The sequence below is a fragment of the Drosophila pseudoobscura genome, chromosome X, assembly GCF_009870125.1.
Source record: "Drosophila pseudoobscura strain MV-25-SWS-2005 chromosome X, UCI_Dpse_MV25, whole genome shotgun sequence".
NCBI classification, from domain to species: domain Eukaryota; kingdom Metazoa; phylum Arthropoda; class Insecta; order Diptera; family Drosophilidae; genus Drosophila; species Drosophila pseudoobscura.
Genome location: NC_046683.1, coordinates 15,848,295 through 15,865,728, shown reverse-complemented (window position 1 = coordinate 15,865,728; position 17,434 = coordinate 15,848,295). Strand labels below are relative to the sequence as shown.

Sequence of the window (17,434 nt, the reverse complement as noted above, 5' to 3'; positions counted from 1 at the left end):
AAGAAACTCAACATAAATGCCAGTTTCATATCCTTGTGAACACCTAGAAATTTAAATTTATCTGCAAGGGTATCTGCGGCTTCGACTCAAAAAGGCAGCCTTCTCGTCCTGTTTTTTTTTTTTGACTAGTGTCGACATCGTCGATGGTGCAGAGAGGGGGTGGTGGGTTTGGCCAAAATAAATAACCGGCAAAAGAGGAAAATCATTGCAATAGGAAATGAAAATGTTGCGGGCTGCAGAGCGGCAAAAAAGGCGAATCGAATCGAGGCCAGGACGAGGACGAGGGGTGACGGGGGTAACCGGGAACCGGCAGAGATAGGTGCTAGAGACAGGAATGTTGCAAAATCAATAGGAAGCAGCATAAGGATATTTAAGCAGGATATTTAATATGCCCTTGTGTCCCACCGCGTTATAGGTGCAGGCTTGTGATAATTTTCTTCGCAAAATACACAGCAAAAATAAAATATTATTAAACGACCTGATATTCAAAGGCTAGGACTTCATTTTAAGCATAGTTTATTCACCATTGAAAAGTTGGAAATTTAATTTTAATTGTATCTTGAAATTTGGTGATTGCTATTGATGTGTCCTTGAAAACATCTCAACGATAGATACTTGTGATGTGATTTATTTTTTCTCAGTGCAGGACACTCGGGAGGATATAAGAGCTGTATCCACTGCTAAGCGGAAAGAAACATCATCTTCCAGATACATTTTGCGTCATTTCTTTTCGCTGGCTTTGACCAAGCCACTTAAGCCACTTTCAATTTGATATCAATAATGGGAAAAGAGCGCTGGGCCATCTCTGGGCTGGCTCTGACCATCTCCTGGCCTTCTTGCCGATGCCCCGTGGCTATTTCCAACGTCTGTTGCTGTTTTCCTGCATTCCTTGGGTCTTGCTTTCCATTTGTTGTATCTTAAAGTACGCTTTCCCTCCACTCCACTCCATCCCATCCACATTCATACCCCCACCCACATCCACAGACACATCCACAGACACAGACACGACTCCTCCAACTTGAACTATTTATCTTGTTAGCGGAAATCTATTGAAAATGTTGATGTCCTTTGTTGCTCCACTGCCTGTGGGAGGTCCTTGCCTCTGTGTGTGTGAGTGTTCTCCAGTATGTGTGCGAGTGGGTAGACCTTATACATATGCTTCGTTCGAGTGCTGAAAGTTTCCCATTTTCAAAAGCCATTCTATGTGGCAACAGATACTCGTACATACATATGCCCTTCGTTCGATTAGCAATCACTTGCATCTTTACAGAAAACTTCTTCCATACAGACCTATCGAAGAAGGAGTTATCGAATGAGAAAAGGAACAATACGTTCGCATTAATAAACAAATCGAATAGGAAGGATTGCTTATATACGCTGAAAATATTCCACTCCTTGAAAAAAAGGCAATCAAAAGTATCCAAGTGTAGTAAATACTCAACTTATCGTTATTTATCGCAAATAAACGATAGCGCGATAAACGATTACTTCCCAACATTCACGAGGTCTTCCTGTCAAGCAAAATCAATAAAATGAGCAACGCTCAGGGGTTTCTATACCATTTTGCTGTCCTGCCAAGAGAGTGGGTGTCCTCTGGGGGGTCTGGGGGGGGCGGCGGTTTCAGTGGAGTGCTTTCAATTATTTTGCAATTGCGCTTTTTGCCTCCTGTGCCTTGTGCCCCAACGGTAAATGGTAAACGGTAAACTCTTTGCCATAACGGTTAACGGTGGTGCCATCAAGGTGGTGCCGTGCCCTAACCGCAAGCCCAAGCACTTCTGAAGCTCCCAACCTAGAAAAAAAATAATATAGACCCAACCGAAAAGCAACAACATGTTATTGTCATAATGTATTCTTCCCCCAGCCCCCCACCACCCCCAATGCCCCATCCAGGACTCACGACATTTGCAACCCTTCAATGAACCCCGTTTAACCCCCTTTGGACAGCCGGTACTGTATTTGTTGTTGACTTTTTAGCGTTTTGTCTTCACATTCATTTGATGTTGCTTTCGTTTTGCCGCTTTAACCCATCGAACCCTGCACACTTTTTAGCCCTGACTGTGACTCTGACTCTTTCTCTCCTTTTATTTATTTCTCCTTCTCTGGAATTCTCCTCCGTCTGGCTCGGCCATAATGTCGGCAACTTTATTTGCGGTTTTGTGTGACTGTAAATTACACAAACAGACGCGCAAATGAAACATATGTAACAAAATGTCTCCTCGATATATATCTCTTTGCTCTTCCCTCGCTTTCCCCCGCTCTTTCCCTCTTTCAGGGAGAGTTGTGACTGCAAAGGCATAATAAATTATTAAGCAAAACTGCGAGAGTGTTCAGTGCTCAGTGTTCATGGCAAATGCCAATGCCAAAATGTTTCACACAGTAGACACACTGGGAAGTACAGTACTCATTGCCACAACCCCTTGGCAGCACCCCTCAGCAACCCCCTTTACGGCACCCGCTTTGTCAGGGCCTGCATGGCGTATGCGTAATTTTGTTTTATTTGTCGCCTTGTTTTTTTTTGTTTGCTGCCTCTCCCCTCCCCTCCGCTCCCCGTATGTATTATTTATGCATAGGACGCATGGAAGATGGCATACATATCCAATCCGTATACGAGCACACCCATATATCCAACAAAAACAATCAAATGTTTAATACAAAGCCACCAACAACAGCAACAAATTCAATCGACGGAAGACAAGCAACTTCACGTCACATTTGCTGTACATTTGAACATACGAGCATGTATGTACATATATGGGAAAGGGAAAGCGAAAGGGAATGTACAGATAAATTTTACTTACGAAAAGCCAATTTCAAACGCAACTGAAAATGTTTATCGTTGATCTCAAATGAAAATAATTCGTTTAATATCCCTTTGCCGAGCTAAACTTTTTAAAACATTCTTTAATTTCGTAATACTCTTACAATTTACATGCAAAAATCGGCTCATAGAAAATAAAACACTGTAAAATCGAAGGTTTAATTAACAATAAAATTTGTTTAAAGAAGAAACTTCTAGAAGTCCTGCTCTGCACATGACATTTTATTTGAAATCCTAGTCGCTTTAGGACTAGTTCTGTATACCCTTCATACCCTATAGCTTTCAATCGATGTATTGATTGGAAATAATTGTTTTTTCATTGTGTGCTGTTATAGTGGGTGGGGAACCAGCTCTTTTTCCTTGTGTGCTGCCAAATAATGAGAAAAAAATGTTAGAGAAAAGTGTAATAAACTACATTCTATTGATATTGATAATTTTTGGTCATTTGTAGGTATTCCAACCACCCCGCTCGCCTGCTAATGAGTGAGTCAAGCCACTCTGTCCTTCCAGCCCTTATCCTGTCGCCTCCCGCCTCCCACCGTTGTGCGGTTTTGGCCAACTATCGAAAAATAAGTGCAAAATTTACTGGCAATTTGCATAGTTAATGGAAATTTTCGTTTCAGACAACTTGGCGAGTTAGTCAACTTAAAAAGTTAGTTGTTCTTATTGTTGCTACTCTGCTTTTGTGGCCTCCGCTGCCACTGGTCTGATTGTTCTGGTCTGCCGCAGGCAGGCTCCGGCCAGCAGCGAACTCAAGCAATTGTTGGTAGTATATAAAATGCTTAAATATTAATTGCATTCGGTGGATATCTTTTAGCATCTTTGCTACAACGGACAAATGGCAGAAGCCTCTTTTGGTAACCTCTTTTGGCAGTTGCCGCTTTTTTCAACGGGTCCCTGCACTAGGGACACAAATTTGATCATTTCGGCCACAACAGTAATAAAATGTTGCCGTTGTTCAGTACTTTAATATTGTCTTGATTTTTCTAGGCTCAAAAGTTGTATAAAATATTCTCACAGACTTTCCATTATACTTTTATAGACTACAATAGGCAGATCTGAAAGGGACATTTTCAAGGGAATAAATAATTATGGGAAAAGACAGTCAATGTCCATATGTACTTACATATGTAAGTATGTGTCAGATGTGTTTTTAAGACCCAAAAAACATACAAAGGGAAAGTATTTTTATTCTCTGAGAGAATAATTTTGAACTTGCAACATTTAGTGTACAAAATATTGTCATTCCTTTCCCCGTATCCCTCCATAAGCAGAATGGATATGGCACATACACCCCTTCCCTCGGAATCAAATTGAAATGCACTTCTAAAGATATCGTCTATTCTGAAATGCACTTCTAAAGAAATCGTCTATTCTGACATGGCGGAAAAATTAAATTCATAAATTAAGATTCAAAAAGTAACCAATTCCACCTACAAATATGATAAAAAATGTCCTTAGTTTTTTTTAAAGGGAAACCAACGTCAATCGTAGTATTGATCATATTGATTCAATGAGAAGCAGATTATTCACGGATCTGCTGGAGTTGCTATTGAATTTTTAGATCAACATCAGCTTCAGAAGATTCATATTTCGATTATATTAATCAAACGTTGGGGCTGGTTTGTCCAAGTGGAGCTCCCATCGCTTGGACCGCCCACATCCAGGAGTGAACTACTCCTTTTTACTACTCCACTTTTCCTGAATATTTTCTTATATTTTTATTTGCAAAAACTCGCAAGTTTGATTGTCAAATCGGAAAAGTGCGTGCTCTGGTTTTCGCAAATCGTAAAATTATTACGATTCAAAACCGGTCGCTAAAAAAGCTTTTGTAAAACATATCGTAAAACAATTGTAGCAATGTAGCAGCATCAGCGGCATCTGTAAATTGCTGCGTTCAACATTCAGAATGACAACTACTTCTATCTGCAACACAAACACTGGAGAAACACTGCAACCAACGGCAGCAAAATGGAATGACATTTTAATCGACAGCCAGCGACCGCTTCCAGCATCTCCATCTCCATCTCCAGCCAGCCCCGTCATGCAGCCATCCTGTTCCATCCATAATATGGGTATGTAATAACGTTCTAGTCACCATTGACAGCTTGCACCAGCAACATCAGCCTCAGTCTCAACGGCAGCCCCAGCCCCGCCCTTTCCCTCGCGCTCTCCCTCGCCCTCGCCCTCAACAGTTTTCTGGATAGCAGGGGCTTCAGATTTCATCGTGTTTTTTTTCAGCTCTCATTTTTTGTGTTTTGTTGTTTCGGTGCTCCCCTTCATATTTCGGTTTCAGTTGGCAGACCCTCTACGAAACCAGGGACAGGATAGGATCCAGCCCCAAGAGCAGCAGCAGCATTCGTGTCGTCATCATCATCATCATCGACTTGTGCAGCATCAGTGCCTCGTCAAAACGTCAATCGGTGTAATCAAGCGTTAAGTGATTCTGCGGAAGCGCAGCGAGGCCTTTACTTTGTCGTGGCATTCCAGGAGGAAAGCGGGACAGGACGGACCTGGTCCCGAGCCCGAGCCAGAGCCCACTGCACAACTTGTGACGCGGAGCTAACCTCCGATGGACGGGCCGGGCCGGGTCTTGGCCCGAGGCAAAACTGTCAGATGGAGACACACTGTACAGCTACCGCGCCCCCAAAATGTTTGCACAGCAGAAACAGAAAACATTCAAATCGTATAGAGCATAATTTATACAATTTTCATTTTATTTTAAATTATAAAAAAATGGAATATTTATTGGAAGCATATGTACATATGTAGAGTTCCAAATAGAAACTCAATTTAGAATTGCAAAAGACTGCCACAAAGAATTGAGAATATAAAATTCCCAGTTAAAATTACCAACATGTCATCTGGCCCAATTGAAGGCTCAACAAAAATGTGTCCTTCAAAAGTGCGGAAGCAGTGTAAAAACTCTGAAAAAGCCGGGATGCACTTCAAAATTGAGCTATAAATTCGAGATGGAAATTAAGTAATACGCTGGAAAAGGTGGAGGTTAAATGCTTGTTAATTTTGTAAGCCCCCGCGACGCTCACGATGGCCTCTATGACATTTCAATTAAACGATCATAATGAGAAGAGACCATGCTGCAGAGCCTGGCCCTGGGCCCGGCGCTGGTGCTGGTTCTGGGGCTGGACAAGGGACCAAAGCAGAGCAGGTCCCAACGGCAGCAGCAGCAGCAGCAGCAGGCGGTCAATGATTAATGGGCCAAATGCTGAAATCTGCGCCCAGACTGCGAAAGTGTTGACTGCTGCCGTTGTCCATCTTGGCCAGGGTCCGTCCCCATACTCATCGCGGGCATAATTTGCCTACACATGGGACTTTCAGGAGGGGACTTGGGAAGAGCCAGTTGCATTATCTCCATTCAACGATCAGCATCCTTCTGGTATCAAGGTGCCGCACCAACCGGTTCCAGCTCATCCCCATTTCCCACTCGCACTCCTCGCAGTTCTCCAGCTTGGTCCTCGTCCTCGTCCTCGCCTTTTGCATTGACTGCTGATTGCGCACGAAAAGGAATCGAGGAATACCTGAGCAATGTTTTCGCGGCTTATTACGCGCGATCGCTCTCTCTCTCTCTCTCTATCTGCCTCACTCACTTGTGTAGTCTAGTGTAGTGCAGCCACCTGTGCGCAAAAAACACAGGTAAAAAATAAATAAAACAAGAAGAAGAAAAAAAGCGCAGAGAGGCAACAAAATCAAACCGAAAAGCAAAGCTCGTTATATGCTGGGAGGGCAGCGAGTCAGGCATTGAACCAGTTTCCAGATGGATGGATGGATGGCTGGCTGGCTGCATGGGGGACAAGCCAAACACCGCCAAAGTGGAGCAGTCAAGCAGGCTTTGAAATGCCGCAAAGCTGCACAAGTTGCCCGCCAACGGTTGTCGGTTGTCGGGCTGTGTCCTCAGACAGTGATGACCCTGTTGGTGGCTTCACTTTAACAGAACGAAGCCCTCAGAATTGAAACCTTTTTAGAAAAACGTGACACACTTATTCCACTTTAGTTTTTTGATACTCGATCTTCTATATGTTCCTCATTTATTCGATTCTTTAAAACCTTTAACCTATTACATTTATTCTTACTTTTACTGCTCTCGATCTTGCCATCGTTATTCATTGCATTCTATATGCCCTGGCAGCACGCCTCAGCTCATTCCGCATTTAGCGGCTTTTTCCTGCCGAGATGCGGCCAAGTATGATCAGCACTGACCACGCATGATCAACCAGCATCGGCTTGCAGCAGGCAACAGGCTGTGCTAGGGGCCAGGATGCTCCACGCACGCAGAGAAGAACAGAGCCGGGGAAGAACTTACCCATCAGAGATCCCAGAGCCGAGCCGGGCAGGAGCGAGGCTCGAGGAAACATGTTACGTGCAGAGTCGGACCGATCCGGTCGTCAGGGGAGCTCAGATTAAGCACTGACTCGGGGTTTTCGCTTGCATTAGACCTGTGACCACCTGGCACTCTCCGCCAATCGGAGAGCAGCTAGCTAAATTAGTGTGGACCCCAATGCAAAAGTAGTTTCAGCTTATAAATATACTTATGTACATATGTATATGCCCACCATATATGTACTACATGTGTGGACATACACTTCTTCTTTTACGTTTGTTGGGGCCTCTTCCACTTTGGTTTATTTTTAATATGCGTAAATTTTTACGATCTCGTGTCCTCTCCTCTCTTCGGAGATCCGTTTCCCATCCGTGGGGTGTCTATGGGCGGCGATTTTCCTCGCTTCAATCTCCTGCGTTTAATTTTCTCCTGGCCGCTTCTTGTTTTCTGCTTTTTTGGGCGGTCCACAGACACTTGTACACTTAAGTGATTTAGTGTAAATGATTGTGGCAAAGCGAAGCCTGCTAAAATGTGAAATTTTCAATGTAATTGACAAGGCTTCTTCGTGCTTTTCGCCCCGCCAATCGTTTTGTGTTTTTGCCATTTGCGGCAGGTGGAAGTCGGTCGTTGGAATGAGTGTGGATATGGCTATGGGATAAGTGGAATGGTTAATAGATACTTGAATAGGGTTGTGGAGATTCCCGAAAGACAGCTCAAACAGAAGCTGTCATGGGCCTAGTGTGCTGTGAGTCTTCCTCTTTTGAAAGGAGATCCCATGACTTTCCCGAACCACTTTGGACCATTCCAAGATAGTGAAGAGCTGCAGACTACGATACTCGTTTGATCTTATGCAAGTACGCCCACATTTTCAGCATTTATCAATGTTTCAACACTAAACGGGTGAAGAAACCAGTTGGACACACAGTTGACTTGGTTGTGCAACGAATTAGACGTGAAGAAACCAGTCAAGTGACAATATTGTGTCCCAGATGATGATAGAGCCGGCTCAGTGCAACCGCTAGAGGAGTCGGAGTGGGAGGATGCCAGCGAACGGCCGAGAAGATGCTTTTTACCATCTGCTTTGTTTGGCTGTTGATGCTCTTGAATTTATGTGCGCGTTCTAATTTTAATTGCCAATTTGTGGCCATAATTTGTCCATAAACCTTAATTAACGACGAAAGCTAACAACCGGCCAGCCGAAAGATGTCAAAATAAAACAAACACCTCAGCTGTCCAACCATCCTACCATCCAACCATCCGACCAGCCAACGAGCCAACCATCTAACCAACCCAGAAAGGCCGAGATGAACGTAGGGTTGGGGCTGTTGGAGGCCTGACCCCGTCGTTGCTCTATTTGCATGCAAATTAAACGAAACACCAATGGCAGGGGGATGAGGAGTCAACTAAAAAAAAAAGACAGAAAAACAAAATATAGGCATTCAGCATTCAGGCGACGCAATCGGAATACCCTTACCATAATACAAATACAAGCTTTTCTCTTCTTCTATCTTTTCTCCAACAAGTTCATCTACTCTTTTTACTTACGAGTATTATGAGCCTGGAGACAGTATTAGACTTGTATTTGTGGCTTGACCACAAAATACACCAATCTCACCAATCCGTAAGAGTATCATTCAAAAAAGTACAAACTGGAAACCGACAGAAATTATAAATACACAAACAAGAAAAACAGTTTGTTCGGCCGCACGTTTCAAACCGAATCGAACCAAAATACCATTATAAAATCAACAAAAGAAAATAACGCAACAAAAAATCGAAGGAGACGCATCAGAACATCAAGAGAAAGAAGGAAAATCGAATAAAAAGAATGAAATAAAAATAATATAAAACCAGTCGAAATGTTTTTTTTTTTTTTCGAGGCACAAGTTCCTCGACATCAAGATACCTGATACTCAGGCCCAGGGTGAGGAAAAAGGTGAAAAAAAACGATAATCCTAGGGCTGATGGCAGGAAGAGAAAGGGAGAGATGTACTGTTTCGGGTACGATCTCACTGGGAGAGAGAGCTAAAGGTGGACGGACCTCTTTGAGTAAATGGTGGACAAGAAACCCACCCTTACCTGCTAAGCCCCACTGAGATAGAGAGACTCTGCAAACTTTAATACCTATTCCATCTCATCGAAACTGCTGATTCTACTTTATTCCACATCGTGGATGCCACACGATATCGTTAATGGGGCGGGAAGGGGAAAAATCCAGTTGATCTAGTTCTTGAAGAGTCTAAGATCTTGGCATTTTCACAAGTTTAACATACCCCTGGCATCTATGAGTACCGAGTGTAGCCAACGAAAACGAGACAGTGTTCTGATATTTTGTCAGAGCGCAACGCATTTTGAATTTGATTTGATTTTGTTCATCGTTTGTTTTTGGTCATTTCTATTTAAATTTGATTTGATTTTATTGCATTTCGTTTTACGTTTACAACGGAGCAGAAGAGCAAAATAAAAATTAACAAAACAAACGACAATGCCCGGGCCTAGGGATCGTTAAAAAAAAGACAGAAAGAGGTAGAGGCAAAGACTCAGATACCTATTCGGGTTCTAAATCAATAAAAAAAATCAGTTGAAACGATGTGAGCAGCACACGATACTAATAATACCCGGTATTTAGTCAGTAGGTAGGTACTATGTATGGTGATTTAATGATTTATGTAACTTATATAAGAGAAAGGCAAAGCAGAAATCGTACCTCTCTTAATATTTTCAATATTGCTCTCTTTTCACCAACGAATTACCATGCGGCTGGTTTATCCCGCTCACTCCGCTAGGTGTCGCATGCTATTCCTGGAAGAGAGACAAGATCGTGGATTAAGGTCACCCGCGGGACCTCCCGTGATCCCCCTGATCTAATCCAAATCCTGCAACCTGGGAGATATGCATGTTCATTTTCTATGATTCTGCGTACATGTATATACGTTATGGAGTCGGAAATGTTTCGTTCTCGCTTTTACATCTACGTGAATTGAATATCCCCCTATACTCTCCGAATAAAAAACGGGGTATGAAAACCCCGCACAAACTTGCATAAAATTTGCATTTGAACAGTGTTCAGTCTGAAGCTAAAGGGGCATAGTAAACACCTTATAAGCTTAATGTAATCTTATTTCGGACCGTTGAAATGTCTTTAAATCAATTAGTTATCGTTCATATATGGCCAAATGAATTCGCCAAGACTCAACGAGAATCTCGGTCTCGGCATATCTCTCAATCAAAGATTTTCAATTCGGATTCCCTTTGGATACCAGTTTTGATTGTATTCACATAATTTTTTTTTTGTTTTCACATCTCTTTTTTAAATGGTAGAAAAATCTTTATTATAATCATGCCTCAGTCATTTGCCTAGAAATTGTTTGGGAATATCACGCCTCAACAGTCAATGACCTCAGACGAATGAAAATCTGGATCAAGTTTCAAATGTTGCATGGGACGATAATTGGTGAGAATGATACCTTTGCTAGAATATCACTTTTATGATCAATAAAACTCGACGAAGAAACAAAGATATCGCAGTATTCACTCACCTCCAATGAATCAAGGCTTTGAAATGGGTTTAAAAGATTTATAAAGATTTGACTTTATGATCAGCCAAAGACTAACGTGCAAATGTTTGCAAGTAGGCTTTGAATAACTTCAGAGAAGTTTCTGTCGAAAGAAAGCATTCGCTTGACTCAATGGAAGGTATGTGGAAGATGGCAGATGATGAATGGAAGATAAAGCTATCTGTAAATCCATAAAACTTGTCAAAAAAGGCATATATGAAAAATGTAGAATCTTTCATGACCAAGCCCAAACCACTCATTATCCAATAATTGTTCATCCATAACAAATGGGCCAAAAGAAGAAAAACGAAAATGTTTCATCGGCTAATTGGGATTCGGGCTTTGCATATATTCTAATTGCTATTCAATTTCTCAAAGACAATTTTTCAATTGTTTTAATGCCTCCATGATTGATACGCCTAATTGCTGCTTAGGTGCGCCGCAAGACTCGGGTCTCCAGCCTCGGGCCGGGTGCCACTGCCCAATGCCCAGTGCCGGTGCCAGAGCAAGTGCATAGAGCTCATAGAGAATCAAATTGCAAAACAGCAGCCAACTGGGAAAGCGAAACACGTTTCAAAACCTCGCATTTCGCTTGCGTCATTAAAAAGAGCCTGATTTATAGCCCCAGCCGCAGCAGCAGTCGTAGCTCCGGTTCAGGTCCAGGTCCAGGTCCAGGTCTGGGCCTAGGACCAGGCCCAGGCCCAGGTCCAGAGCAGAGCTTCAGCTTTGCTGCAGTTGGGAGGTTCTGGAAATGCCCGTGTTTCCACACATTGGCTACCACTTTGGCAAAGACACAAGGCAAGGCCCAAACGCACATTTTCCCATCGAGCTTCTGGGGCTGGTGAGTAAACTATAACTACGAGTATGACTATCGCAAGTCCCCCTGCCGCTTACCGCCGCTCCCTGCCCTGCACGGAACTTGGGATGAAAGCAGCCTGTTGCTGCTGGCAGCGCAAATCAAAGCGCAATATGTTGACTACATTTGACTTCCCGGTAATTAGACGTGCATGCCAAGGCGACCGCAATGACGATAATGACGACGATGAACTGAATTTGCAGTGTCCCAAAAGCAAGGGAAAAAGGCGCAAACACAGATCATACATATGTATTTCTGTCAACTGGTTGTTTAGACTAATTCACGGACTAATTCATAATAATCACTTCACATCCCCCCGAAATACCCCTTAAATTAGAGCACTTAATATAATTTTTAGCAAATTTTTAAAACAGTTTTCTCTATAACTGTTAAATAATTAAATAAATATATTCCTTAACTAAAAAGATGTTCCAAATACTAGGTTCCAGTTGGTCTAATAATTGTTTATAATAAAAAAAATATCCACCTAATTTATACCATAATGTTACCAAACTTCTTTGAGAATTACACCATATATTACACGAGTGTAGAACCACTGTAACGAATGGCGTCGGCGTCGGCTGCCATTGATTAAGTGTTTCGAGTGTTTTGGCCGAGCCGGGGCCCGGTCTCTGGGCCTCTCTTTGATGTGAAGTGCACCTGTTTTCTAAGCCAGGCCAAGACACTGGCAACCCGACTCGAACCGAGCCAGGCCAGTCGGAGGGCAGGCGGAGGCCAGTCCAAACAGAGTCATAAAACGCCACAGCGGCCACGCGCACTCCACAGCTTCCAAGGCTTGTTACAACTGGTTGGAGTTGGGGCTGGGGCTGTGGCTGGGGCTGGGATACGACTGGGGAGGAGTAGGCTGTGGAGAATTGCCATAGAATGGGCTGTGCTCAGTCTTCGGCGCGCCGCGGGCTGCTGCCGTTGATGCCGATGCTGTACTTGGAGCCGAGGCTGCGGCAGATACTTTGGCGGAGGCTGGATCTGGAGCTCGAGCTGGAGCTGGACCACCGACGAGCGATGTCCAAACGATTGGCGATCAACGATTTCGATGTCTGCTTGTTATTATTGATGCTCCAGCATATTGGAAGTGCTCCACACATAAATAACTCGCCTCATAATCAGACGCAGGCTTCTTCAGTGACTTCGCTGTTCGCTCTCTGTCTCTCTTCTGCCATTACGTTTGTGGCAACAAAAAGCTGAATCCACCAAATATGGAATCATATGTAGCGCCAGTTGCAACTTTTGCAGCTGCCGCACTCTCCAGCTCTTCAGCTCTCCAGCTATTGCCATATCTCTTCCTGTCCCGCTCTGTGCGAGTCTTGTAGGAGGCGACAGGTGCAATTATGCGGGGCTCGCTGCATCGAGATGCTTTCGGCTTTAGGCGGTGATTTCCGCATACCTCACGCAACATTTGCCCATTGCCGCATTTGTCATGAAATGCCTCAAATTAAAACTGCATTGCTTTGGTATATTCATTTCTTCGTAGGTATAAGCTCACGAGGAAAGCCTTTAAACTGCTTTCGAGGTTGAGGTTCTTACGGCCAATTGGTTGCGTGAATTGAATCACTCTAATTTGGAGCTTCTATTTTTAATTGGCTGATTCGGGTCTCTCCTTCTTTCCTTTTTTTGTGGTTTTCTTTCTTATGGGTTCTCAGTTCTTAACTCCTATGCATGTGCTTAAAATCTGTGCGAATTATTGCATCCACGTAGGACTTGAGGGCCCAACTATGAATGGGTTCAATGGTTTTTCCCTCTGTTCATTATATCTCTTTTCGATTGCTGTACCAAATATCGGTGATTTACAGTATTTTTCTTTCAAAAGAGTTCCTTTGATGGCATCTTCCTTACATTCAGAATCCAAAATGGTCTACGGTTTCTTTTCCGTTTCAGTTCCAATGGATATGGTCCTCTTTTCCGTTTCCTTACTTACTTCTTTTACGGATTCTTTATATGTTTGATCTTGTTCAATATTTTTTATTTCTTTGATATTCTATTATCTAACCACAAGGCTTCTGTTTATCACACCTTATGGTCTGCCTCTTCTCATTTTTTGTACCCATATCCCCCGCTTTCTTCGGCGATCGCCGGTCGGGCATGTCTCGGGTTACGCTTATCGATGTCTGCCGATCACGCGCCATGTTGGCAGTTTTAATTATGTTGTTGGTGTTGTCTTCAACTGGTGTTCTTCTACAGTGTCTTCTCCCATCCACCCCTCGCCCTTTCCCACCTCTGGGCCAGGGTCTTCCTTTGCCCCAGCCGCAAAACCCTTGCCTCCTGCCTGCCTACTGTGGAATGTTGACGAACTGCTGTCGCAATTAATACGCATTTGCTGTCGTCGTCGTCGTTGTCGTTGTCGCTGCAACCGAGACTGTTTACCCATCTCGTAACTCCCTCCCCACCCTCTCTGGTACCCTGGACGCGTCTCCGTCCCCGTCACCCCTTACCTTGTCAACAGTATTTGCTATTTATAGATGGCTTTTGTCCCCACGCTGTCCCCACAAAACAGTTGCACAAACTGGTCCCACTGATATGGCTGGCGCTCATCATGGTGTTGCTGTTGTTGGTGTTGTTGGTGTTGTTGGTGTTGTTGGTGTATTTAGTTGTTGTAGCTTCTGTGGCTTGGTGTTGCAACTGGTGTTGTTCTGTATGTTTGCTGCTGTTGTTGGTGCTCCTGTTGCTTGCGTTCTTGAGGTTGCTTCTGTTGCAACCAAAATCACTAATGTTCTTGTTGGAGTGGTTGGAAGTGATCCCTCCTGTGCTGTTGCCTCAATTCTGATGTGAAACCAATGTGTCAATGGGCTGGAGCGAAACAGCTCGACAACATCTTGAGAGCATAATTAGAAATTGCTATTAAAACCAGAACAGAATATGTGTACTTATTGTGTCTTAGATAGACAACATATATAGTAAATCAAAATACTTGATAAGAATCAGAAGAATGCCTGCCCCTGCCACTGCCCTTGCAGGATCGCAGGGTATCATGGGTTTGGTATATTCAAAGGTTCAAGAGGAAGAAGATCAAGGCATCTTCAAGGGTATCTAAGTCTTTCTTCTTCTGCTTGTGGTTTCTATCGATATGGCTGTCGCTGCCACAGTCTCCGATGTTGCAGTTGTCTCGGATATTGATATTGCTACTCGTTCTATCAGTAGTAATTATTGTGGTTGCTGTTTTAGTTTCACTTCTGACGCGTTATGATGTTTCAGTCGCACTGCCTCGTACCTCATGTTCTGATGTTGCTGTTGCACGTCTCATACCTTCTGATGTTTCAGTTGCACTGCCCCACACCTTCCGATGTTGATGTTGCACTTCTCATACCTTCCGATGTTGATGTTGCACTTCTCATACCTTCTGATGTTGCGCTCGTACCCACTTTATGACGATGTGGCCGTTGTTACCGCCAGTTGGCGCTGCTGTTGTCGCAATCTGTCGCTCGTCCCACTCTGTTTTCTCTGGCAATCAGTTCTGCATTTCGTCTTCCCTTTATTCCAGTTGCTGCTTAACCTGTTGGGGCTGCCGCTTGCCGCTTGCCCCTGCTCCTCAACTTCCCCTCCTCAACCGCATTCTCCCTGCTCTTAGACAGCATTATAATGAAATTATTTGTACTTTTTCTGCATTTTTGCTGCTGCTGCTCCAGACAGTCGCCGACATTTTCTACCGTTTGCCTGTGTCGGGTTTTTTTCTGGGTTTGGGGCTGGAGCCATTGGAAATGCTTTCCCCCGGACCGATTGTTCGATACGTGAAGCAGGCCATCGCCACCTCTCTCTCTCTCTCTCCCGTCCATGCGACGATGTAATTATTTCAAACTGTCTCTGCTTCCGTCGACTGAATATCCTCAGTGTTTTCCGCCCTCTCCATCTCGCCCTCAGCTCTCACTCTTGTAATTTCCCTTGCCAAACAGTTTTTCTTTGAGCTTAGACCACTAGAGGAAGAGCGGAAGTGATGAGGAGAGGACGGGAGGAAGGGAGGAAGGGGATCTATGCACCACACACACGTTTTCCAATTGAAGCAATGAGGTTGAGAAGGAGTGGGTCAGATGGGTAAAGAGGAAGAGAGTGGAATGGGTCTGGAAAATGAGCAACGTGTGGGTCTCATGTAGGAGCTGAAAAATGATAAATGTTGTGGAAAGGTGGCCGGTAGCTGTGTGCGCTTTAGCTGATGGAAAATGAGGAGATGGGGGGCGGTCTTGGGGCAAAGTTAATTTTCGTAATTGGCATCTTAACAAGGTTATCTGCATTCGATGCGATTTGCATTCTCCTCCATCATTTCCAACACCACCACCACCACCTCAACCACCTCAACCAGCTCAATCACCTCACCATCAACCGACAGCCATGCCTTATCAATTATGCAACTGGCGTACGTCACACTCCCCGCCCCCAAAGACCCATAAAGGCCCCCTCCCACATTAGCATCCAAATGCAAAGAGATTTGAAATGGAAAATAATTTTTTTGACTGTCAAATGCTTTTCGGATCAAACTGAAGTTCCATATTCGAGAATTCTTTTTTGCTGTCCGTTTTGTTTCCGAAAGTTTCGGGTGGGTCCCGCTTCTGCATTTAAATGAAGCTGTAAGCCAAAGCCAAAGCCAAGGCGAAACGAAACGAAATAAATAAATGTATAATACATATGTACATATTTATGTATGTACATATGTACGAGTATGGATATCGTATGCATAAAGAATCCATTGCGAATGGGGTCTGCGCAGGGTCTTTGGCAGCGTTGCACTACGTATACGGTTTTTTAGGTCTTCGAAAGCTTTGAAATTCTGAATTACCTCTGATATATCAGCTGGAAGGCACTAATGAAAGTCATATTTAAGGTTTCTACACAAATTTTTAGTTTGCAAATAATTAAAACTGGCTATCTAACGCCCAGGCCCACGCCCACCTGAAAGACACCCATGAAAAAATGGGTCAATGGGTCAAAAGTTGTGTATACGAAAATGTTCTTATCATCTTTGAAGCTTCGAACAGTATTCAACTGAACATTTGGAATCAAGAAAACTGTTTTATGGCTGTAAAAAAATATTGAAAACTTCAGATGAAATGGAAAATGGATTTCAAATTGATGCAGTGATACAATCAATTAAAATTCATCCGAAATGCATTTACCAACCAAAATAACCAACTTATTAAATAATATGTTGACAAAAATATGGATATAGAGATGAATATGTAGAAAATTGATAAAGAAATAAACGAATATTGTAGACCTCAAGCGGTGCGCCATTTCAAGGGGTATTCAAGAGCTCTATTTGAGCGCAAGGTATACGTACCCGTCAGATACACCTGCACTTCTCATTCCTTATGCACCATGACCTGCCCCTCATCAGCCCGCTGCTTAATTTATGCATGACCGACCAGCTACTTGGCTTGCCCTGCGTCCAACCGCGTCTTCGTTACCCATTTGCCTATTGCACCATAATTTATCTTTATCATTCCTATATTATGATAATCTCTCGTTTCTTTCGCTTTTTCATTCTGCCTCGCTTTCCTTCAGCCATTTTTTGATATATGACCCAATGGGGCCTCAGACCCATACATACATACATATATGTATGTGCATTGTAGTTGGAGACATTCGTGTATGAGTGCGTGTGTCCACGTTAAGTTGTCATTATGATTGACAACAAAGGCGACGTGCCTTGGTTTTGTAATGGGCCAGGTCGATTTATTCGGTTTGGGGTGGACACTCTCGGGGACTCGGGGAAGTTAATGCAGTCCTACCTTCAGGGGATTTGTAAGAGTTCGGTTTGGGCAATCACGAGTGTTATCTGGCCTTAAGTTTGAGGCCTTTTGAGGGCTTTCAAACGTGTAGTATCATAAGAAATACTTAATTCTTTTACTTGGGATTAA

The 17,434-nt window shown here is 43.4% G+C and overlaps 1 long non-coding RNA gene across 1 annotated transcript; it reads right to left on the bottom strand.

The window, feature by feature from the left end:
• Positions 1-499: 499 nt before the first annotated feature.
• On the bottom strand, positions 500-17,193 carry LOC117184913 (uncharacterized). Its single transcript, XR_004470377.1, has 2 exons — positions 16,855-17,193; positions 500-1,290 (listed from the first exon to the last, which is right to left on the bottom strand). It is a non-coding gene; the product is annotated as an uncharacterized lncRNA (long non-coding RNA).
• Between the last annotated feature and the right edge of the window lie 241 nt (positions 17,194-17,434).